Here is a 25,742-nt window from a genome sequence, read left to right as displayed (position 1 = left end):
CCGTATCGTTATTTTCCGTCACTACCTCCCCGTACCGGGAGTGGGCAATTTGCGCGCTTGCTGCCTTCCTTGGATGTGGTAGCCGTTTCTCGGATCCGTTGCGCTGACCACGCGACACACTCTATCCGCTAAAGTTGGCACTAACTTCGCTGGCAAGCGGCGGTCACTCGGTCGGTATAGTTCGCTTGCGGACTACAGGCCACGGAGTCTCTTTTTTTTGTCGAATGAGAGAATAAACTTGATTGAACCACTGACACATTTGTATAGATTTCAATAAATTTTATCGAAAATTGTTTACGTCTTGTATCTGTGCCCTCAGTACCTCTATGAGCATTAAACGATAGGTACACTCATATGCCTTGCAAAAATAAAAAATAAAATATGAAGCAATTGCTCTGCTTCGCACCTTTTATACTGCCTTTTCGTGTTCAGCGCTCCAGGTTTCCAAAAATGTTTTATTTCGTGGAGTTAGCTAATGCATGTTATTGAAAATTCGTTGTGGTGTATTATCAACATATCACATGATATAAATCCCCATTTAGAATCTCGTTCTGATAGCTGAAGTACTCCTTTCAGTTGTTCATATATTTCTAAATGTTGTGCAAGATATTAAGCGTATAATTTCCGTGTTCAGGTCATTTAATTGAGGCACAGTCGGTGAACCGTGACCAGTGCAACGTTTATTTGTGGACGGTACTGAGCACTAGCTGGGTACCGCCCTTCCACCGTGTAGCACTTTGCTCGTTTCCACAAACACTCATGACACACCGTTTCGCCCTACATTGAGACACAGTTGCTATTAACCTCACGAGTAGGGTCGAGAGGCCAGACCAGACTCTGGGCTGATAATCTACTCTCGTCTCGGTTTCCGGTTCTGTCCTTGTTTGTCTTTTGTTCGTGAAAACATTCACCTTTTTAAGAACAAAATGAGTTCGTTTAGATGAGAATGAATTTGTTTGTGCAGTTTTCTTAGATAAAATCAAGGACGTCTCTAGTTACAAAATTATATGGCTTTCATTCATAAATAAATCCAGAAATGCAAACAAAAATAAAAAAGAAAATTATGCCAGATTTGTTCTTATATAAGACAACAAAGCAGATCACGTCATGCAGTCATTACGTGGCAATGTTTACATAATTCATGGAGTTTAGTAATAAAAGTTTTCATTCTTTCTCCGTGAGTTAACTTAGAAATATAGCGCTACCGCTATAATTGTAACTAATTAAATCATTGGGGCATCCAGACTATCGAATCTTTCGAATTACTGAATTTCAAATAATTTTTTTTATTTATTTTTTTTTTTGCAAAATTTATTGTCAAAAGATGTGTAAGTACATTTTATAGCATAAGCTACGAAAGGAACCCACGACAATTCGACTACATGCCGTACTTGGGGCAAGACGTAACTGGAATACATTTTTCTCCGTCTACAGAGGCAGGTCCTTGAACATATAACATTAAGTTTCGAAATAATTCATGCTTACTGCAAGGAAGTAAAATAATTAGATTAAATTTGTAATTTTTGGAGCTGTATTATTTCTTGTACTGTAAGCCACTTCTGCTCACGGAGATTACAGATGATCTACTGTAGTTTCATTAATAGTACTAAGCTATGACGACCAACATGACACCCAATGCTATTTTCAAGAAATAATTGCTTCATATTCCCTTCTGTACAGAGTTAAGCTCTAGGAGTGGAGAGATAAGAAATGCATACAGAATTCTGACCGATGAATCTCCTGACAATAGAAGACCGGAAGTGAAACGAATTCATTAAGATGGATATTAATGAGATTGATTACAAGGAAAGAAAATGAATGAAAGATGATATATATGAGACAAACTCCGTCTTAAGTGCAACAATTTAATTGTAGTTCTTTCTTCTTCCCTTCCTCCACACTACATGTTTCGGCCCTAAATGGCCATCATCAGGTGTGTATTCTCACGTAGCTGTTACACTGCCCGTACTTACACTGCACCAACATAAAACACAGCACACAATACACCAGAGAGCACACGTATTAAAGATAAGCAGCGACACACACAGAGAGAGCCTACGCAGAGTAAGTACAAATAACAGTATAAACATATAAGAATAACATAACATAACATAAGATAGTAATATGAATATTTACATATTACAGACAATACCTGAACAGCGATAAAACAAGAAGTGGCCGCTGCAGCACTATAGACATAGGGCGTGTACCCCGAGAAAATTTGAATTTTTAAAAATTTGGAAAAAGAAAAAGAACAGAATTTTTTAGACATTTTAATTTGAATTGAAGTTTTAAAAAAAGTGCCAATTTTAGAAATCAAATTGACGCGTGTAGGTTAACAAAGATTTTATACATACATACAACAGGAAAGACTGGTGATTTTAAATTTTAAACTACGGGCAGTGTAACAGCTACGTAAGAATACACACCTGATGATGGCCATTTAGGGCCCAAACATGTAGTGTGGAGGAAGGGAAGAAGGAAGAACTACAATTAAATTGTTGCACTTAAGACGGAGTTTGTCTCATATATATTGTGTGAGTGTAACAGGATGCTTAAATATAAGAATGAAAGATGCTTGAAATTTTAATTAATTTTAATGATTAATTAAATAATTAATTTTAATTCAATATCAATATTGATTCTTCAGATTTTGGTACAACTGCTCCCGTCGGTCCCCTCTCAACCCGTTCTTTTCTCCCAATTCCCCATATACTCTCTATTTCCCGCCGCGGCTTATTCTTCCACTTGAAAATTGAAGTAACAATTTCTTGCGACACGTATATACTTATCTATCAAATTATTTGGCGTCTCATTCCAGAAGTTACAATAGTATTAAATTCAAACCTCACGCTGTGTTTATTTGGCTGTAATTAAATATATTTTGATTTACACACACACACACACACACTGAACATCCATGACTTGAGTGAGATTCGAACCCACGATCCCGGCTTCCGAGAGAGCGAAGACAGTGCATGGCTTAGACCGCTCGACTACCGTGAGCGGTAAAGACATATATTTCTTTTTCTGTGGCGCTACAGCCCCAATTTTGGCCTAGGCCTACCTCCATGGAACTCTCCGTTTCACTTCGGTTTACTAGATCTTACACTAAATGANTTTTAAATTTTAAACTACGGGCAGTGTAACAGCTACGTAAGAATACACACCTGATGATGGCCATTTAGGGCCCAAACATGTAGTGTGGAGGAAGGGAAGAAGGAAGAACTACAATTAAATTGTTGCACTTAAGACGGAGTTTGTCTCATATATATTGTGTGAGTGTAACAGGATGCTTAAATATAAGAATGAAAGATGCTTGAAATTTTAATTAATTTTAATGATTAATTAAATAATTAATTTTAATTCAATATCAATATTGATTCTTCAGATTTTGGTACAACTGCTCCCGTCGGTCCCCTCTCAACCCGTTCTTTTCTCCCAATTCCCCATATACTCTCTATTTCCCGCCGCGGCTTATTCTTCCACTTGAAAATTGAAGTAACAATTTCTTGCGACACGTATATACTTATCTATCAAATTATTTGGCGTCTCATTCCAGAAGTTACAATAGTATTAAATTCAAACCTCACGCTGTGTTTATTTGGCTGTAATTAAATATATTTTGATTTACACACACACACACACACACTGAACATCCATGACTTGAGTGAGATTCGAACCCACGATCCCGGCTTCCGAGAGAGCGAAGACAGTGCATGGCTTAGACCGCTCGACTACCGTGAGCGGTAAAGACATATATTTCTTTTTCTGTGGCGCTACAGCCCCAATTTTGGCCTAGGCCTACCTCCATGGAACTCTCCGTTTCACTTCGGTTTACTAGATCTTACACTAAATGATATAAACTCCGTCTCAAGTGCAAACAATATATTTTGTGTGTTTGTGTCTTTACACGTAGTAAAGAATAGCAGCGGCACGCACACAGAAAGACTACACAGGATAACACCTATACAGTGTGGAAACAAGAACTAGCCGCTGCAGCACTTCAAACACAGGGCGAATAACCCTAACAATTTTAAAAAATTTTTAAAATTTGGACAAGAATTTAAAGGTTTAAAATTAGAACTAAAGATTTTATTATGGTGCTATTACAATAAACTCAAAATTAACGTGTGTGAAGTAATCTACGGGTGGACAGCTATCAACGAAGTAGAAGTTGATAATGACAGAGAGAGTGTTGTAGATGTTAAATTTTGAACTGGGTGCAGTGTGACAGCGACGTGAGTGTTATACACCTGATGATGGCCGTCTGAGGCCGAAACATGTAGTGTGGGGAGCAAGATCAAAGACACAAAATATATTGTTTGCACTTGAGACGGAGTTTATATCATTTATCGTATGGAGTGCAACAGGATGCTTAAATATAATATAGATCTTACACATTTGGTAGGACTCCTTGGGCGAGTGATCAGCTCGTAGCAAGGCCTCTACCTGTAGACAAACACAGAAAAACGCACACAAACATCCATGCCTTAAGTGGGATTCGAACCCACGATCCCGGCTTCCGAGGGAGCGAAGACAGTGCATGGCTTAGACCGCTCGGCTACCGTGACCGGCAAAGACATATATAGCCTTACATAAATGAATGAAGGTAGTTATTTTGAAAATATAAATTGAACAATGGAACGGTCGACGGTCACAGTAGCCGCGTGGTCTAAGGCATGAACTGTCTTCGTTCGTTCGCTCGGACACTGGGATCGTGGGTTCGAATCCCACCCAAGGCATGGCTGTTTCATGTGTGAATACATTTTTTCAGTTGTGTCGTACTGTATATAGGTAGTGGCCTTGCGACTCGCTGATCCCTCGTCTAAGGAGTCCTACCGACTGTGAAAAATGATTACGGAACTGAGAAAGAGGCCAGAGCTCTGTAAGGGCTGAAAGAGCCATTGAAAATAGAAACAATGGAACATTCAGTCTAATATTGTAGAAATGAACAAGAAGGGAGATAAAGCTTTCAGTAGCAATTAGGGAGACGTGCCATTGTTATCATATTCATACAAAATTTTATCTAATTTCCTACTCTCAAGGTTAAGTCCATACATAGATGAAATTATTGGGGATCATCAGTGTGGATTTTGACGTAAGAGATCAACCACTCTTCAGATCTTTTGCTTTCGTGGATACTTGGTAAGAAAATGAAAGTGCAATCAGACAGCCCAACAGCTGTCCGTAGACTTCAAGAAAGCGTAGCATGCAGATAGAGTGGAGAATTGTAAAAGATTATCATTGAATTTAGGGCACCCATGAAACTACTTCGGCTAATTAAAATGTGTTTAAATGAAACCTGTAGCAAGGTCGATATAGGTAGATATTTGTCTGCTGCTTTTCCTCCTCAGAATGATCTAAAAAGGAGGAGGTACGTTATCGTCATTGACTTTCAACTTTTCTTTAGTATACACCATTAGAAGTGGCCAGCAAAGCCTGTTGAGAGTGAAATTAAATGGGACATACTTGCTTCCGGTCCATGCTGAAGATGTACGTAATCTATAAGGAGATGAACATAACTTTAAGAAAAACACGGAAGCATTTACTGACGCTAGTAAGGAGATTGGTTTAGAAGTAAACGCAGAGAAAACTAACTATATGTTGATGTCTTGTCAACAGAATGCAAGGAAAATACATATAATAATATAAAGACAGTTAATAGAACGTTTGAAAATATAGCAATGACCAAATACGTGGAGACGACAGTAACGAACCAAGATTTGAATCTTGAAGAAATTAAGACTAGATTGGATTCAGAAAAGGGTTGCTGCCATTCAGTTTAGACATTTCGGCTCCCTGTTTGTTGTCTAAAAACGTAGAAATTAATATATATATAACTGTGAATTTTCCTGTGGTTTTGTATGGACGTGAAATTTGGTCTCTGATATTAATCAGAGAACATAGGCTGAGGCTGTGGAGAACAGGGTGATGAGGAGAATATTGGGACCGAAGAGGAACGAAATAATAGGGGTATGAAGAAAATTACATAAAAAGGAGTTTCATAACTTGCACTCTTCGTAAAAAATAATCAGAAATTTGAAACCAAGGTAGATGACTTGTGCAGGAATACGCGAAACAATCCACTCAGATCCACCCACTGCCAGAGTCACAAACACGTGAACCTCTACTCTCATTCCCCTTATGTTTTCATGGCGTGGTGTTTAATGACTTTCATCTGTGGCTTTAAAGGTGACACATGTCCAAGCGCCCATGTGCTAGAATTATTGAAAAATTTTTTCTTCCTCTTTGCTCCCACTTTGCAGCCTAGGGCTGATTTCTCAGTTCCATTGATTATTTTTACAGACGGTACGACTCCTTGGAAGGGTGATCAGCACTTCAAAAACCTCTACCTTAAACACAGGATAACACAACACACAGAATAAACGTATACACAAACCAAATACCCATACCTTGTGTGGGATTTGAACCCACGATCCCGGCTTCCGAACGAGCGAAGACAGTATATGCCTTAGACAGCTCGGCTATCGTGACCGGCGTTCAACAAATTACAAATTTCGAATTTCCGCCCTGTAAGAACAGGAATATTCTTAGTAATATTTCAGTTTATCTGTGTACATAACCACTACATCACAAAGACACACAAATCAGACAAATCAGTTTACTGATTTAACGCTCGGGTAGTAGTAGTAGTAGTAGTAGTAGTAGTAGTAGTAGTAGTAGTAGTAGTAGTAGTAGTAGTAGTCCAGGAGAACCGGACAGTGAAGTCAACAAATTCAGTGGCTACGGTTTGGAAGAACGGAGTTCTATTTCCGGCAGGGAGTTTTCTTGTCAGCAGCACATCCTGACCGGCTGATGGGCCGACCCAACCTCCTATTGATCAGGTACCAGGGATAAATCTGCTGGATCATAAAGTTTACCAGTCAGTTATATAAATACCTAGGTCCAGAGCGAGTGGAATTTTACGTCACTGCTTTTATGACTTGGTGTGTAGCAGAGATATAACGAAGGAATTTCAAAAATCCAATTGCGAAAGGTAGGTCGTTTTACTTTCTGAACTGAAAGTGATTTGTTCAGTGATTCATATGTCTACCCAGTGTTTAAGAGATTTTCAGCTTTTTGTGCACCCGGAGGAAGGAGAATTCTAGAATGGAAAAGTGAAGTGGAAGGGAACGGCCCCATTATCTCTGGCGAAGCCCGTCTAATACGAGCTATGAAAAGTTGGGATATGTACGCACAATGTAACAATTCTGGGACGTTATTTACTTTTGTTTAATTTTCTGAAGATAAGCTGAGTCCTACGACATTTTTACTTGGCATAAAATGTGTTTTACACTTTTCTGTGCAACTCCTGTTCACAACAAATTTCGCTCCAAACAGCATTTAGCGAGTTATGCTCGAGATCCTCCCAGAAGCACATGTAAGTCTTCATGTCAAGTACCCATTTTAATCAAAGTTCCAATTTATCTATAAAGTTTATCGGAGTTCCTCAGTACAAATTCTGTACAAATTTTTCAGCAGTTCTCAATTGTTACTGATAGAGATAACATGAGCATTTTTTAACTTTCCATTGTGATCATTTAAAAACATAAGAATTTAACGTTATTGTTTAACTAAAGGAAATTGACAAGAAAGGTTTTTTTATATTGCTAGTTAGGTGGGACTAAGTTCCTTGTACTGCGGCCACTTCTGGCCTATTGTACCAGCCCCAGATGATAGGTGAGGGTGATTGGGTAGCAATTGGTGGAATGAAGATTGGCAGGGGAAACCGAAGTACTCAGAGAAAACCTGCCCCAGCGCCACTTTGTCTACTATAAATCCCACTTGACCAGACCCTGGATCGAACCCGGGCCGACGCAGTGGGAAGCCAGCGACTAACCGCTTGAGCTACGGCGCGGCCCTACAAGAAAGGTACGCCATTATAAAATCAGGAGGCGCCACTTCTCTTCCGTTTGTCGCAATTAACAATTCGCAATTCGCAATCCTGTTATGAAGGTTGCGCCATTCGTTTCGAGTTTGAATATAGAGAGACAATGCACATAAAAACAGACAAGGTCGCAATCAAATGTGGTACACTCGCCCTAGGGAGGTAGTGCACCTTTTTCCTGTGGCTTCTTGTATCCATCCAGTGAAATCAGATACCATACATGTTCATATTCTTTGTAACGTTGAACACAGACATACGTATTTCAGTTTACTTGTGTACTTCATAAGAGAAAGTTAAAACGTTTTGTTAGCCTACAAACCTCTTGCTGGAATATCCCACTAGGTCATACGTAAACAGAGAACCTTTTAAATTTAACAAAGGTCGCTCAGACCAGTTTCTCAAGTTGTAGCACGTGCATTTCAAACGCAGAGACAATGTACTTCATATACTGAATGACTGAATGATTGTCATTTAAAATATATGAAATTAGATCAAATTTATAAAGTTTTCCTGAAAGGGTTTATCACAGTAAGACTGTCTTCACTGTCCTGCTGGGTAACATCTTACAGCAGCGGATGGTCCTCTGCTCCTGGGATCACGTCCTCGCAGTCTGGCGTCTACCTCACAAAAAAGTCTGTGTTGCTACTCAACAGCTTGCAACAATAGGTGTTGTTCCACCTTCCACGCTTTCGCCAGGAGCAACTGACTCAGCCTCTGTCTGTCTTTGACTTCTGGCTTCCGAGCGTGGCTTCCACTTAACTGCTGACTGACTCATCTGTCAGAGTCAGAGTTACTTTATGACTTCACGTATACCGCCAATCAGTTCATCTTGGTGCCAAGCCCCTTAAGACTTCGGCCCAGCATTTTTTCAACTGAACATTTGGAGTCACAGTCCTTATGTAACACCCTCTCTGACGAGGGGATGGATCTGTCGTTTACAATTTTTGCTGGTCCTCATCAGCGCAGACATTCTCAGGTCCGAGTCGCGTGGGACTCATAACCGCATTTTACAGTCTCAGATTCGACACTCCGCCAACCTGGAGGAGTCTTTCTATTTATATGCCCCAGGAAGAGAGTGGCCTTGTTATACCGCCAGGCACTGGGTTCCATTTCCGTAGCTTCCTGCGACTCGGAAAGCTACGGGGAAGGTATTCGACCCTGCCTCCACACGGGTCCTGAGGCTCACTGAACTAGCTGTGTTTGGATTCTACAGATATAGCATCTGCACGGACCCGCAACCTAGTAGTGAATGTCTTTAAAGAAAACTATTCCTGCTTTCAGCGGACATGCCAGAATATCCAGCTGTCATCTTCTATACTTCAGGCCTTGGCCAAGCACATAAGGACCTACTGCGTATTCTTAAATAATCGTTTAAGTACTATTATTACGTTTCCTTTTCATGAGGCCCTAATTAGGCCAATAATGAATTATGTCTATTTCATCTAGGAGTATGCGATGGGCACTCACATCTTGAAACAGCAGTGCCTGTAGAACAGAGTTCTCCGCAATATTGGCAACCTTGACAGGCGCACACCAATCCGCGATTTGCACATGGCTTTAAAATTCCTTACGTGTACGATTATATGCATAACTAAATTGCGCATGAAATAGGCAGAAGTAACCCAAAATAATATAAATTCAAATATACTCGTAAGCGGACAAGGAGAATCCATGTATAGGAAATATAAGAGGCTTAAACTTGTCTGTGGTCAAGTTGTGAATTGCAATTTCGGAAAGATTATATATGTTAAGGTCTAACCCGCTGCAAAAGCCTGTATAGACAGAAGTCTGCTATGTAATTTGTACAACTGTTATTCAATATAGGAAATATATTATATTTGTATTGCGTCCATAAAATACAGATGTTCTTGCCTGGACGCTGTGTGACTGCGGGTACACTCGTGCTGAATTCTGGTGCAAAAACTGTGGCATCTTCTCAGAAATACTAACACTTCCTTTCATCGAAGAGGAGGCCCAATTTTCAAACACAAAAATGATCTCGGAGCGAACAAAATTTGATAAATTATCCCGACGTGACCCGTCAGTAGCAATTTACTGCTACGCTATGATATACCTCCCCATAAATTCTTGCTCTTTTTTGTATTGTACCGTGAGGGTAGAGTCCTTACAATGGCCCCATTCCTCTGCCAAGGAATCCTGCCAATTACTTATCTATCTATCTGCGGCGCCACAGCGCTTGTGGATTTGGGCCGCTTTTTCAGTTTCTTGACGTATACACAGCCAGTAGAACTCCTTGGACGGAGATCAGCCCTTCGCAAGGCCGCTACCTACATACAGAACAACATAAACAGAGAATAAACGCACACAGATATATGTCTCGGGTGGAATTCGAACTCAGACCTAAGCGTTCGATCGGGTGAAGACAGTTGATGCTTCAGTCCGCGCGGCCACTTTGATCGAAAGAAGAAGGAGTGCCCGCAGCAAGTGGAGTTCCCAAGCGGTCATCCGTCTAAGTACTAACCACGCCCAATATGGCTTAACGTCCGTGATCGGAGGAGAACCGGTGTTTTCTTCACGGTATGGCCGTTGACGGCCAACTGTGTATAGGTTCATCTTTTCCAGAGGTAGGCCTAATACTGAAGTGTAACAGGAGAGAAAGCCTATTTCGTAAAGAGCGCAGAAGAATTATAATTTTCACGCTTTATTGCAGGGTATTCTGTCCATGATGTACGTCTGCCTTGTCCCTAACTTCCATCACGTAATACCTTCGTAGAAGCTGAGGGTGTACTATGCATGCTCGGTTCGTCAGCTGGAGTGTTTGCAAATGCTTCTGAAATGATCTTGATAGGCTTCCAGTCCCAATTATGACACCATTTCCGCTTTCGCATTACACATGCGCCGTACTTCAATTAGTAATATTTTATAAATTTTCATCTTCCTTCTTTAGTAGTCCTATACTTTTATCAGTTGGTAGTCATGTAAAATCGCCAATCATTTAAGATGTCTCTTATATCTGTGAGTAAGTTGTCAAGTTTATTATTATTATTATTATTATTGTTGTTGTTGTTGTTGTTATCGTAGCGTGTATAGCCGTTGCTATGAAACGACCGCGGGATGGACGGATACACCAGGGCCGTTTCTGGGCAACGGCTCAATAAATACGTTCCCGTTGCTAGGCAGTAGATTCTTACTAATGCAACAGTTGGACTACAACAATAAGCGAGCTACGTTTTGTACGTGGTCAATGCCGAGGTGTTATAAGCAACAGACAAAATCAGTTGATAGTCAGTTCTATACGGGAGTCTGTGAAGAGAGGCCTTGAGCCAGAGGCAGAGGAATGATTATTGTTGGTGCCGTTACCAAGAAAGGTCTAGTAACAGACTGAGAAAACTAGACTGTGTGCTCTAATGAACTGTAAAGTGTGGAAATAGCGGTAGTGTTACAGTTATTTGTAGTTACGACCTGAAAGTGGTTAATAAATTCATTCACCAATTTAAACCCCGTCTACAGTCACACATAACACATGACATTATTATTATTGCTATTATTATTATATTTTGTTATATTTTTAGACTTCTTTGATTCCATTTTTGCGCGTGCTTGTTTTATAATTGGTCACTGGATTGTTGTGTAAGCACGTAAATAAATAAATAAATAAGAAATTAGATTGAATTATTATTATTGTTTGTAATAGTATATACTGACATATTTAAAACATGAATTATTTTGAAGAAAGCAGTCTTCTGGGATTTGGCACCGTGTATATATGGCATTAACCGACGTTTCGGAGGAACGTATCGCCTCCACCTACAGGGTAGAAGGAAAAATATAAGAAATCCGCAAGCGAAGAGACCGTGAGAACCGGTAGGTGGAGGAGATACGTTCCTCCGAAACGTCGGTTAACACCACATATACACGGTGCCAAATCCCAGAAGACTGCTTTCTTCATAGTCACCGCCGCGAAAGCCTCAAATCTTACATGAATTATTTTCGCTATCATATCTTATACTAGCCATCGTTCTTTCAGGCATTAAAATGATAACTGCACTAATTGTAAATATGTATACTTATACTTTTTTACTTTTCTCGCCTCTCAGTAATAAATTTGATCAGTGCGGAAATATTACCATAACTATTGTTCCTGTTATATGTATTGCTTCGGTTTTGTATTATCTTTGTGTGTATTTTGTTTCTTTCTTTACTCGTGTTCACTTTGTAATTAGCCTTTGGGTTGTTAAGTAAATACGTTAATAAATAAGAATTAAATTACTATGTTTCATCCTCAGCTGTGACGGAAACAGTCGAAATTATGTTCAGCGACAACGCGAAATCAGAAGAATTTAAATATAACAAAACGGAAGTTATAATTCTCCTGTGTCTCGGAATTGTAAGATGAGCTTCGAGATAAAATGCACCTGTCACGACAGATAGTGAGCCTACAGGTAAAAGTGTGCCCAGAGGCTACGTGACTCATTATAAAGCGACCGTAGGAAGTGTGTTCATAGAAGAGAGTGCTCTATTGAATTTGTGTCTTTTCTCCGCTGACGGGAGTACGAATTTTACTGTAACTGTCTAACGGTCAGCAAAATACAGATTTATTCAAATGGCGAGCTGCATGTTATTTCTTGCTGGTTTTATGTCGCTCGCGAAAATCCCGTTCCAGTCTCCATAGGACATGTGGAAGCGTCTCTCCTCTTTAAGAAAAACAGCGAAACTTGTCGGGAAAATTTGCGAAAAGCGCTTACTAAATAGTGCGGGTAAATTGTAACTTCGAAAATTACGTAACCAGAGCTGTTAAGTGATCTATTCAAAGTAAATACAGTGCAGAAAACCTGTACAGCTTAAATATTGAGGACAATTGACCTGGAAATATTTAATTCTAATAGGCCTAAATATTTTGTGCACAAATCTGTGAGCCGGGATAGGCCAGTCAGTACAGCGATGGGCAACGGTTCCCGGGAGGCGCAAGAACTTTTTCTCTATTCCACAGCATCCAGACCCGCTCTGAGAGCCATCCAGTCTCCTATCCTAATTTTTCCATCGGGAGCTCTTTCCTTGGGGATAAATGAGCCGGGCCATGAAGCTGACCCCTCGTCTCCATCTTGCATAGGTCTAGATTTCCAGTCCCCATACATCTTCATGGCATGTTGCTTAATAATTAAGCATAGTGACAACTTTATGTTTACATTTACCTTTACAGGCAAATTTCTTATTCGCATATTTGTGCTTCATAAAACTACCGTTACAGTGCAAAATTTTAAAAAATTATATTGGCAAAGGAGATACACTTATAATTCTACTCCGTGGCTTTATCCCGCAAGCGAACTATACCGGCCGAGTGACCGCCGTTTGTCGGCGAAGTTAGTGCCAACTTTAGAGGATAGAGGGTAACGCGTGGTCAGCATAACGGATCCCCACGTCAATTTTAGTTTTCTAGGTTTTATTATAATGCTAATAGCGGGTAGATATTTGAATTTGGGCAACCTTGATGTAATATACTAAAATCGATGATTGCAAAGCACGAAATAATTCTAAAACTTACAGAATCAATTAAACAATTTTTTAATATATACTTTTGGTTGTAGGGGTTGAGCTATGTCGTGAGATAATGTTTTCCAAGCTTTAGTGTTACCCGCATTGCAGACACCATCTTCATAGTGAACGTTGCGAAATGAGGAAGAGAGCGTATACATAAACATGGCACTGGATGTAGCGATGCGAGACCCCGAAACGGGCCGAAACTTTCTTTCGCCCTAAAAATGACGAATTTAATACAAGCAGAAACGATGGATTAATTTCGACACTCGAAATTATACATTAATATCAGGCTGGAAAACGTAATGATAAAATTCCCGTAATTTTTACCTCCTTCTGGAGTTTCGAAAGGTACTGACGTGTCGGAGGAACCTGCTGCTTCCAGCTTCAGGACATATCATGCAAGCAGCATATCCGCCGGCAGAGTAGGTGTCAATCTATCGAACTACAATCTATTACATCAAAGAAGAATAGAATCGCAATAACCACCGGCGTGAAAAATAAAAACCTGGTTTTAACGTTTTTTCGTCTGAGGAAATCGGAGACAATAATATTCTGAATACATTTTCTTAAAAATTATTTACGTCTGATATAACAATATTGCTACAAAACTAGAATGATAATGTGATTCTTATATAATGAATTAAAGAGGATCTTGAAAGGTACAGCCGAGACATAATTTCACGCATTATGTCGTTATTTGGATTGATAAAAACCACGAAAACTCTCGTTCGCTACAGTCAGGGTCGGAGCCGAGATTTGAAGCAGAACCTCTGGAAGCATTACCGTTTGTTCCAGTTTGTTCTATCTGGGTACGTTGTACTTCTCTGTTTCTGAACATGCTAAACCCCTGTAAAAATTCTAATGAAATCCTTCGCCTTATCTGCAGAAGAAATCTTATTAAAATCTAGAACATTATTAGCGACCAGTTTTAGCATATTCGACAGATATTCTAATTGATATTATCTCTATGACAGGGTCACTAACATTGTCCAGAAATTCCTCGCGATTTGCGATACTCGAAAATTTATTATTCTCTTCACAAAAGTTCACCATTGCACTCTATCATTTGCCACCTGAATTCAATTCACACGACTATATCCTATTCTTTTAAGCTCCATTTTAATATTGTTCTACATCTACATCTACCCCTTCAATGTTGTTTCGTCTCTTTGGACTTCTGATTAAATTGTTGTATGCATTTCTCTCATCTCTCGTCACTTCCATGCGCGCAACACTGCCCTCCCATTCAGACCTGGCAGCCGTAATAATATTTGAGGAAAATACAAATTATAAGCCTTCTTATCGAATAAATGATACAAACTCCGTCCTAAGTGCAAACAATATATATTATATGTCTTTGATCTTGTTGTTTCTACACTACATGTTTCGGCCTCTATCGGCCATCATCAGGTGTATACTCTTAACGTTGCTGCCACACTGACCCCAGTCTAAAATTTAACATTTAAAAACACAATGTCACATTCTTCGTATTATCAACATCTACATCGTTGATATATGTCTGGTATGTAGATTATGTTGCATACGTCAAATTTGATATTCTTGTAGTAGCACTCTAAAAATCTTTAGTTATGATGTTTTTAAAACCTTTTAAAATTTTCTCTAAATTTTAAATTTAAAATTTAAAATTCTTAGGGTTACTCGCCCTATGTCTAAGTGCTGGAGCGGCTAGTTCTTGTTTTCACACTGTACAGGTGTTATTTAATGTAGTCTTCTTGTGTGGGTGCCGCTGCTTGTCTGTACTATATATCTGTACTGTATCGAAAATGAAATTGATTATTCTATTCTCTAATATTCATACCAGGCGCTTAATTTACAGCAAGGGTCTATTAGGCCTGCTTATTGATAGGAAATATTTCCATATAAAACGGTCCCCATAGGACAGCCGTTACAAGTTACAAGGCAGTGACCCGTAAACAGCAAGAGAGGAAAGGTGTTTTCTGTACGGTTTGTGTAGAGATATTATAACCAGGACAAATTAGCGTCGGTCAGTTGGTTAGGCAGAGATTTGCTGGGGCTCAGTAATTGTGAGCTGTTGTTACAAGGTGGCAGCTGAGGCGGGGGACAATTCCGACATATAGAGGAAAGGAACCTCTGCCGTTGGAAGCCGCTACCAAGGTACGGCAGTGAAGAAGTGACTGTGGACACTAGTGCGTGTGTGTGTGTGTGTGTAATAATGACTTGTAAGGCGTAGTCACGCGTTGTATCAAAAAGTCCAATAAACCCGATCATCAATCCAAAATCCGTCTATGGTCAATCACGTAACAATCTTTTATGTATAATTTAGTTTCAAACTTGTTTAGACGAACGATATTATCTAACGCCCAAATTCCCATGAGTTCGGAGCCTTTCCAACGCGAAAGTGTACAGGAACATTACCCACGCTGTTGGCGAGGGCTTACTAACGTATATATCATTACTGCGTTATCTTCAGTAAGTTATCGTTAATGCCAAATTCCCGTTTTGTACTTCAGGTTTAATACTGCTGATGTTGTCTTGAGTTGGAGAGGCGTATGTGTCAGATTGCGATAGGGTTCGTTCCGATATATCGAAATTCATGTCATATCAGTTGACTCAGTAGAGTCCCACTTTGCAGCAAACCTTTGCAACATGCCAGAGTTTCACTCGGCTCACTCCCACTTGTTCACGCATTCCTGCGCTCTGCTGGAGTTACGCCTGCAGAATTATAATGCATCGCAAAGAAATTATGGTTGTTATGTCTGTCATACTGTCATAATTCTCTGTTCTTCTCGTTTTATATTAGTATGAAACTTGTTCCCTCACCCTAAGGAAAGAACATTAAATCAGTGCTTGTAACTAGTTATGTATTTGAAGAGAACTATGCTTAGGGATTCGAAACGTCGGTGAACTGTCGGACTATACGACATCAAACTAAAATCCGTGACTTTTAGTCCACAAATGTACTATACCGACTGAACGACCGCCGTTGTCGGCGAGGTTAGTGTCATTTTTTTCCGATAGAGGTTGTCGCGTGGTCAGCGCAACGGACCCTCACGGCAGTCTCTGTTTCCCACATCCCAGGATACAACACTCCTCATAGTCACTGTTGTGAGAGAATCATATCTATCCTGTATACTTGATGTGTGTTCCACGTTCAACTTTAATAAACTTTGTAAACCATAACATGGCACGCTGCTACTCAACTGAGACGTGAAAGTTAGTAAAATGCTAGAAGAAGACAAAGAATTATTTTTATTTGTCATTAAAGGCAGGTGATAATAAGAATATATATGAGATCACGATTTTTCTATCATTTACAACCGTGGAACCTCACGTTAATACGTCTTGTAAATATGTTGTTACAACTCCGTCATGTTTCGGTCATACAAGACTTTTTCAGGGGGTGTCCCATATTATAAGAACCATTACAATTCATATACTATAAAATGAACGATTATAAATATCTAAGTCATAAAGTTATTATATAAGGTAACGAGGTAAAGCTATCCCTGTAACAGACCCTGAAGACCCATAGGGCTGTGAGACGCCGAGACTACCATATTTTCTTTAGATAATCTGCTGACAGATGGCGGTGAGGTTGTCAGCCTTAGGCGCCGGCAGCCCTTTACCCCCCCCCCCGGAAGATTCATGTTATTAATCTCTGTTAGAGGCTGAGTCGACTCCAGAACCATAGTGCGGCCGGATGGATTGGGTCAATTAAAAAAAAAACTGTGTTAACATAAATTAATACAGGTGGTAGTGTAGTTTCCTTAATCACAGTGTTTCGCGCCGTGCTGTACGTTAATGTCTCATATTCGTTTTTTAAGATTGTAAACATAATATTATGTCAGGTTCTAAGTGAAGGCCCTTTTTACTTTACCATTGAATACGTGTGTTATTTGTGATTTGCAAAATATGATACACGTTGTTTAAACATTTGCCGATAAGATAGAGCTATGAAATTCCGTTGTGTGAAATACTGAGCCAAGTAAGTAGTGACGATATGTAGGTTCGTATGTGGCTGACGTGTGTGTGTGTGTGCAAGAGCGGAGATGTATTTCTTCATCATAAGGGTTAAAGTTGAACAAAGTGCAAGGAATTCTGTGAAGAACCGATCGCTTACTTTCCTTTGATATGACTCGAATCCCGTATAAAGCGACGCCTCCAACCATACTTCTTTGCCGCTGGAGAGTGTTTACTGAGATTCTGCCTTGCAACGATAGAGCGATACACAGAGAGGCCCACAAACTATCATTTTGTACTATACGGACCGCATAGAAAGCGACGCGTCCAGCAATTCTTCTTTGTTTCGTTCGTTAACGGAGATTAACGGCAGTGGGGATCCGTTGCACACAAAAAAGCGATAGAGAATATCAGATTCTCCAATCCAACCTGACGTGTCGGAAGATGCGACTAATATGCAAGTTTCCGCTGTGAACAAGGGCGTCGAAAATGCGAATACTCCTAATGCAGAACGTCGTTATATCAAGAATGTCTCCATACTCAGGTTGTTGCAAAATAACAATGAGACTTATAAAAATTACGTGAATAATACCTTGACATGTAGACTCATTGCTAAGGAAGGCGTTGAGAAACATGTTTCATGGGATACCAAAATGAAAGAGACAGATTCTTGGAAACCAGCTCGTTGCTGCGGAATCGATAGGCGTTTCCATGGATATGAGCGATCAACAAACATTTCCTGGGATACCGATAAACTATATAAGCTGCCGTTCAGATAGGAACCAAGTCAGTCACTGTTAGTATTTCTTTAATTGCTTGTGGGGTGGGAATAAGTCCCTTGTACTGCGGCCATTCCTGGCCTATTGTACCAGCCCCAGATGATAGGTGAGGGTGATTGTGGAGCAATTGGTGGAATGAAGATTGGCAAGGGAAAAAGAAGTACTCGGAGAAAACCTGCCCCAGCGCCACTTTGTCCACCACAAATCCCACTTGACCAGACCCCGGAATCGAAACCGGGCCGCCGCTGTGGGAAGCCAGCGACTAACCGCTTGAGCTATGGCGCGGCCAAGTCACTGCTAGTAAGTCAGAGTTCAAGTCAGTCGCAGACCAGACCACTTTTGAGCCAGTCGGAATTGAACAAGTTCGGCTGAAGAGTTATTGTGAGTTATTGTGATTGTGATTACAAGGGACTGTAAAAGAAAGTGTCAATAAATCCAATTATCCAATCCAAAACCTGTTATTATTAGTCATGCAGCCATAAACATATGATAATTCCTAAGTTTACGTATAAAAAAGATCCATTCACTTCTGCTGATTCATTGCATGGAAATATATGTATTTTCCATTTTCAATATTAATAAGCAGGATTTGCATTTGTATCTCAGTTACGTTTGTATCGGAACCCATGGCAATTGTTTTCCATTTTCTTTGGTTATGGCTGAATTCTCTCTCTTCCATTAGTCAATGGTTAATGTGATATTAATCGCGATACTGGAGGCCACTCATTTCCATTTCCTTGTTGCAGTAACTCCAGGACATGGAACGGTTCTTTCTGGTTTTTGTGTAATAATGTCGTAATCTAACGGATTTAATTCCATTCCTTGGTCTTTCGGTGCATTCAATAAATTCAACTGTAGCGTCATCCTTTACGTTAAACAGTGGGAAATATAAAGGCCTAAATTTGAAGTCGATCTCAGGGCCATAATACGGCTGGAAGGATTAATAAAGTAAGTAAAAGTATCCCTGTAAGAGGCTGTGGAGGCCCATAGGGTTGTGAGATGTTGAGGTTCCCATATTTTCTAGACAATCGGCTCATAGATGGGGGTAAGGTTGTCAGCCTTACACGCCGGCCGTACATTACCCACAAGAATATTCCTGGTACTCATTTCTGTTAGAGGCTGGGTCGATCCCAGGGCCAAAGTGCGGCTGGAAGGATTAGTAAAGTAACTAAAGCTGTCCCTGTAAGAGGTCGTGGAGGCCCATAGGGTTGTGAGACGTCGAGGCTCCCACATTTTCTAGACAGTCACTTCACAGATGGCGGTGAGTTTGTCAGTCTTACGCACCGGCCTCCCTTTACTCCTAGGAAGTTTCCTGGTACTTATTACTCTTAGACGCTGAGACGACCCCTAGGTCATAGTAAGCCTGGAAATGTAAAATATATTGACCTCACTGGGAATCGAACCCGCGACCACAAGGCTTATAACATAGTACCTCAGCCAATTACGCCACCGCATGCCTCCCTATCCCCCCCCCGGTACGAAATGCATCACTTCGTCGTATTTTTTGGACTCGCACTCTAAGGGATATGAAGTCTCTTAAATTTTAAATCGTGTCAAAGTCATGGACATACTTTTACAATGTCCGGCCGACGTGCTCAGCAGTGTAGGCTACACGCTCCTTACTAGGGAAGCGAACATTACTTTCCCACCTGCAGCACTCTTTGCTGTATAAACACGGAGACATATTTTGTACACAAACACATTGATTGGTTCAGTGAAAACGTAGTCATATTTTCGTGCTTTCTTTTTATGAAGTGAGTAAAACGACCCTTGTGAGCCCACACGAACATCTGCCGGCATGCTATATCAAAAGTAATTCTAAGGAACATGCTAACTCCACGGAGCAGAGCCAATCTTGAGAAGCCAATTGTCTCTCACGTACTCACGAAATTTCCCTCCTCTAATGGAATATTAAATTTTCCTTACTGTGATCACCAAGAGCCCTCTACTTACCACTGCTCTATTCCAAATTAATCTAGTCCCAAACTTTCAATCCTATTTCTATAAGATCCATTTTAATATTATTACGTTTACCAAATGTGCTACTTATTTAACTTAAAATTTTTACGCATTTCACATGCGAGCAATATTCCTCAACCATCTAATAATTGGTTTAACCATCCTATAATATTCGGGGAAGAACAGAAACCATGACATACTTTATTACGGAAGTTTGCCTGTCTTCTGTTACTTCAAACGAGCGATATCTAGTAGGGCCTCCTCAAATTATATGAGGTATTCTATTATAAATGCTGTCACTTGTTAGGGTTGTTTGTGAGTGCGTGACTTATAAGACGGGTTCTGGATTGGATGCCTGGATTTATAGCACCTTATATCCGAATCGTATATCCGCAGCTCGGAACTACAGGCAATATAGTGCTATTGCTAATCTGCGCACTTTACAGTTCACCGTTACACACACACTAGGGTTCTCAATCTTCACTAGTCGTATCCTGGCAACGGATTTATAAGAGTCTGTCACTTCAAATCACACATGATATCTTCTTTTCACCGTTTAATTCTTTCCTTGCCATTTCTTCTCAATCACCTTGGACTGCGATCTCCAAGCTCTACCGAATTCTTGACAACAAATCTCTCAAAATGAACTCTTCTTCAACTGAACACTCTCAACTCCTGACAGTTAACTGAAACGACCTTCTTCGTTCATTTACAACTCCTCGGCACGGACCACGCAGAAAGCACGTCCTCTTTTTTATTGATAAGGCTTGTTTATTGATCAGTTGCGTAGCAATGGACGTCATATTGTTGCGCGTGTTGGCTCCTGCAGGAATGTGTTCACCGATCGTTGTCTAGTAATGAGTTTATACGTCACCATACCGAGAATTTATATTCTGTACAAATTTATATTAAATTTGGAATTTAAATATATATTTTTCAAGGATTTTCATGTTTCTTTTTTCAGTCAAATACAACGAATATCTACTCTACTGTATACTAGTCCCTAACTTTGACTCAATATGGCAGTTATGTGCTCAGCTAACCCAGTTAAACACTGCAAGACTGGAGAGGAAAGTTTTTATAGCTTGATTTTAAGTTACACTGTTAATGACTGCTACTCGTACTTTTTGTGTCAGTTTCATTCACGTAGAACAGGTTCCATAATAAACCCTCAGGGTCAGATCCCTTTCACCTTGCCATACCCGACATCAGTTTCTCAAAAACATAAAGACTTCGTAGTTTCAAACGATTCATTCTGGAATTCAGCTAAAACAGTAAATCGAAATATAACCGTAAAACCTTCCCTCGAATTTTCTTGAACAAAGTTAAACTGTGCTTACTGAAATACAGAAAATTAGATACTATAAGTATTTCTTTCTACATCTTTGTGGTATTAGTACACTATAATGAAGAGCTTCATAATTTGTCCCTCAGAATTACTGGATTTTTGGACTTCTTTCATCGTCCACTATTCTAAAAACGAGAAAACACATCGTTTTGGAAACTGGATGTGTCTCTGCCCTCAGATGAGGGGGGAGACACCTACTCTGTTGTGTACTTTAGAAAAAGTTAACCTCAATCGCTGGACTGACTAGGGTTAGCTTTTTCTAAGGAACCAAAGAGAACAAGTGTCTCCCCCCTTCAAATGAGGACGGAAACACATCCAGTTTCTGAAATGCTGTGTTTTCTAGTATTTAAAATACCGGATCGTGGACAAAGTACGAAATCCAAGTAATTCTGAGTGTTATAGAACATCATCAGAACCCTTCAGATTCGACTTCATAATTTGTGTTCTTCATCAGGTTTCTACCAAGGGTGATAAAATGAGTGGAGATTGTGCCATGTACGTGAGAGGTATGAATCTGTGGTCAAGGACACGAAGATAAGACGTCATTTGTGAGGTAGGATTATATGGGTGGGAGGATAATATAAAAAAGGATTATAAAAAATAAATTGTGAGTTTGTGAATAGGATTCCTCTGCCTCAGGGTAGGATCCAGTGAACCTTCGAGTCTATGAAAGGCGAGGAATGCCTCGAGTAAGTGAAAGACTATTAGCTTCCTAAAAAGCATTCTAATCAATGGAGTTCGATAATACATGTATGCAGAATGAAGAAATGAACAGGAAATATAACCTTTTCGGGAACCTAAAAGGAAATGGAAGGATAATATGAAAGAGGATATTCAAGGAATAGAGTGTAAGTGGTTTCACATGCGTTAGAAAGAGACTAGTATAGGACCCTTGTGAAACCTATAACTAACCTTCTGCTTCCATAAGAGCGACTGCAATTTATCTTTGTATTGTACCATGGATTTATTATTGTTATTATTATTATTACTTATCAACCTAAAATTGTTAATAATATTTGTTCATATTCCTAATGTTCTGTGTTATGTAGTTCTTAGTTATCATGTTCTTGTTACCGCTCCTTATCTTTGTTTGTTTGTTTACTTCTCTGTATTAATTTGTTTCCCCTCAGTGCTGTGTCTGTAATTAGCTTGTACCTGTTGACTTGGCAAATTAAATAATAAAGAATTGAATTGAATTATTACCCATTACTTAATTTTATTATTACTTGACTTTATTATTATCATCATCATTACTCAGATGATACAAATTGCCTTGTTTTGTACTTTGTATGTGTCTGTTTCNTTGTCTAATGTTTGTATAATGTTACACTTAATTACTTTCATCTTCACTGTGCTAAGTCTGTAATTGGCTTTACGGCTGTTGACTTGGCACATAAATAATAAAGAATTGAATTGAATTGAATTATTATTATGGTGCATTTGCGCCATGCAAGAATTGTTGAGCCACAGAAATCGAAATCTGTAAACACGCTGATTACGCAACAATAAGGAAAGTGCTCTTTTCTCCGCGCTCGTTGCTAGACAGCGCTGCGGTAGACACATCTCGGCAGCTGCTAATCAACGCGGTGCTAGAGAACGCCCCTGTAGACGCGAAGATTACGTAACAGTAAAGTTAGATGTGCTTTCCGCGTGTCCGTGCGAGGATTTATAGGAGAGACTGGAATTATTAAGAAGTCAGTTCTCGGTGCGAAACAGCTGAGGGAGGTTCGTAGTGGAAGAAGACCTTAACGAGCGATTTGAAGGTTTTATGAGTGATACAGTGCAGTGATATTGAGAGTGTGTGGTGAGTGAGACGTTTATAGCTCCCGTGTTATAAATACGTGAACACTGGTGGAGATTGAAGAGGTTAGTGTGGAGTGATAGTACGTTATATAAATCAGTAATAGTGTTATAATTAATTGTAGTTACAAACTTTGGGCTACTAATAAATCCAATTACCAGTCCGAACCCCATCTCTATTCACTAATACGCATGATATTATTATTACAATGCTGCAGACGATGTTCTGAGAATCGGAGCTGAGAAACAGTCACGCTGCCTAACCATTTTGAAGGTCGGTTCCTTGTCAACACTGAAGTTGCTTCCTGAGAACAAAAGGAGCAGGCTACATCAAGTCGCAAGAAGTGGATACATGGATCCACTTGAGATGGAAACATGCATCCAACATAATATACCATATGCAAAATGCGTGTCGTTTTTTGAAAGCGGCCTTCAATATGAACTAAAATAAGACGTCTATTACAGGATACACCCTCTCCGTCCTTCCGAAGGGAAATATTAATAGCCATATAGCGTCACAGAAAAAGAAATGTTAACAGTTTTACAAGTTCTAAACGGTAAGAAAATCGAGTTTTAGTGGAAAGTGGAAGGCTGCGCCCTTGGTGCAATTGTATCGGTCTGCTTGTGCAGAGTGTGTATGAAGCAGCGCTAGCTGATGTTCTCGCGCCGTTGAGTGTGAACGTGTATTTTTCTCATAAATGTGACGCTGGGTGGTCTCACAGAAAGTTATTAACATTTTAATAGAACCTTCTGTCTCAAGCATAAATCCTACTTTGTTTAGCGGGTTTCCGAGTTATTATACGCCTGGGAAAAGCTTCGAATTTCGATCAGGGAGCTCAATGACCTAAGGGACCTTTCAGCTCAGTCCTTGCAGACGAGTACTGGAGTAAAATCTGTAAATTTATCAAGGTCGCACCCCCCCCATTCTTTGTAAGTTTACATTGAATAATGTTACATTCATTTAATTCTTCGTCAAATATCCTATGTATTTGATATGTCGACGTTACATGACACGAAACATACCTAGGGGCTGACATGGGGAGGGATAAAAGCTTCGCACTATGCATTTACTCTTTGGTAAGTGTCAATCTAGTAATGAGTCGGTCGGTCGGATAAATTGTTGTTGGCCGTCGATAGCACAGTCAGTATTGGTTTCGGATCCCATCAGGACCCGTGACCATATTTTCGTTCTTTCCAGATTTCAACGTGTTTTTAAATGGGGTCTTCTGTTCGACAAGACTACTGGTAACTCCCCATCTACTGGAGGAGACACTGCACTAATGTTGGTCGGGTCAAGTAAAATGGTACTGGTCCTCAGCAGCACAGTCATTCTTGACTCAGTCCAGCCCAGTCCAATCAATTGATGCTAGTCCTCGCCAGCACAGTCGTACTTGGTTTCGGGTCTATGATCATGTGTTCGTTCTTTCCAGGCTGTAACGTCTTTTGAAATGGTGCCTCCTATTCAAAGCGAGAAACGTTCTGACGACTACTGGTCACGCTCCTTCTACTAGGTCACTCACTCAGTCAATCCCATACATTGTTACCGAGCCTCGGAGATTTCTTTAACTGGAACAAATTAACCCTACAAAACAGAACAAAATAAAAGAAATCCCGCCGCTTTAGTCCGTAAGCGAACTGAACCGACTGAGGGACCGCCGCTTGTCGGAGAAGTTAGTGCCAAATTTCGCGGATAGAGGGTGTCGCGTGGTCAGCGCAATGAATTCCCAAGGCCGTCAATTTCGATTTTCTAGACCGGAGCTACTATTTCCTTGAAATAGCTTCTCAGTTATCTTCACGAGGCCGAATAGACCCCGTTCCAGACCCACTACTTCTCAGAAAATCTGGTAGCTCCGGGAATCGAACCCAGGACCTCTGGATCTGTAGACAGGAACTCTGACCACTAGACCACAGAAGCGGCCAAACTCTTTAAAACACGGTAATCTATATTCTTATGACTTCCAGCTGCTTTAATATTAAACATGCCTGTGAGCTGCCCGAAAATTGTTTTTTTCTCTTTGTGATTCTTACAGTAACAATTCTAATAAACTGGTCTTTGACTCAAACGGTTAGTCTCTGGCTTCCCACCGCGGTGGCCCGGGTTCGATCTCAGGTCTGGTTAAGTCGGATTTGTGGTGGACAAAGTGGCGCTGGGCCGGGTTTTCTCCGAGTACTTCGATTTCCCCTGCAAATCTTCATTCCACCAAATTCTCCACCATCATAATCACCCGGGGCAGGCTACAATAGGCCAATGAGTGGCCGCTGTGCCGAGTGGAACCAGTTGGACTCCACCCTCCACTAAGTAAATTAAAAAAAAAAATTAACTGGTGTTTGAACTGCAGAAGAAATGTGTTCTTTTGTGGGGAGTATGAAGTAAGTTTATAAGTGCTGTATAGATTAATTTCGTGTTTAAAAACGTTAAACAAAGGCTACTTAAAGAAAGCAGTCTTCTGGGATTTGGCACCGTGTATATGTGGTGTTAACCGACGTTTCGGAGGAACGTATCGCCCCCATCTTCAGGGTAGAA

The 25,742-nt window shown here is 40.2% G+C and overlaps 1 long non-coding RNA gene and 1 pseudogene across 1 annotated transcript in view; both read right to left on the bottom strand.

Annotated features, from left to right (window-relative positions):
- LOC111875738 overlaps positions 1-25,742 on the bottom strand; it is a 164,123-nt gene that overhangs the window by 82,513 nt on the left and 55,868 nt on the right. The gene's annotated exons all lie outside the window — the stretch shown is intronic.
- LOC111875757 lies at positions 10,325-10,443 on the bottom strand (annotated as a pseudogene).

Source organism: Cryptotermes secundus, unplaced genomic scaffold (genome assembly GCF_002891405.2).
Source record: "Cryptotermes secundus unplaced genomic scaffold, Csec_1.0 scaffold603, whole genome shotgun sequence".
Lineage (NCBI taxonomy): Eukaryota > Metazoa > Arthropoda > Insecta > Blattodea > Kalotermitidae > Cryptotermes > Cryptotermes secundus.
The sequence above is the reverse complement of the archived record's forward strand: the minus strand, read 5'-3'. Positions and strand labels throughout refer to the sequence as shown.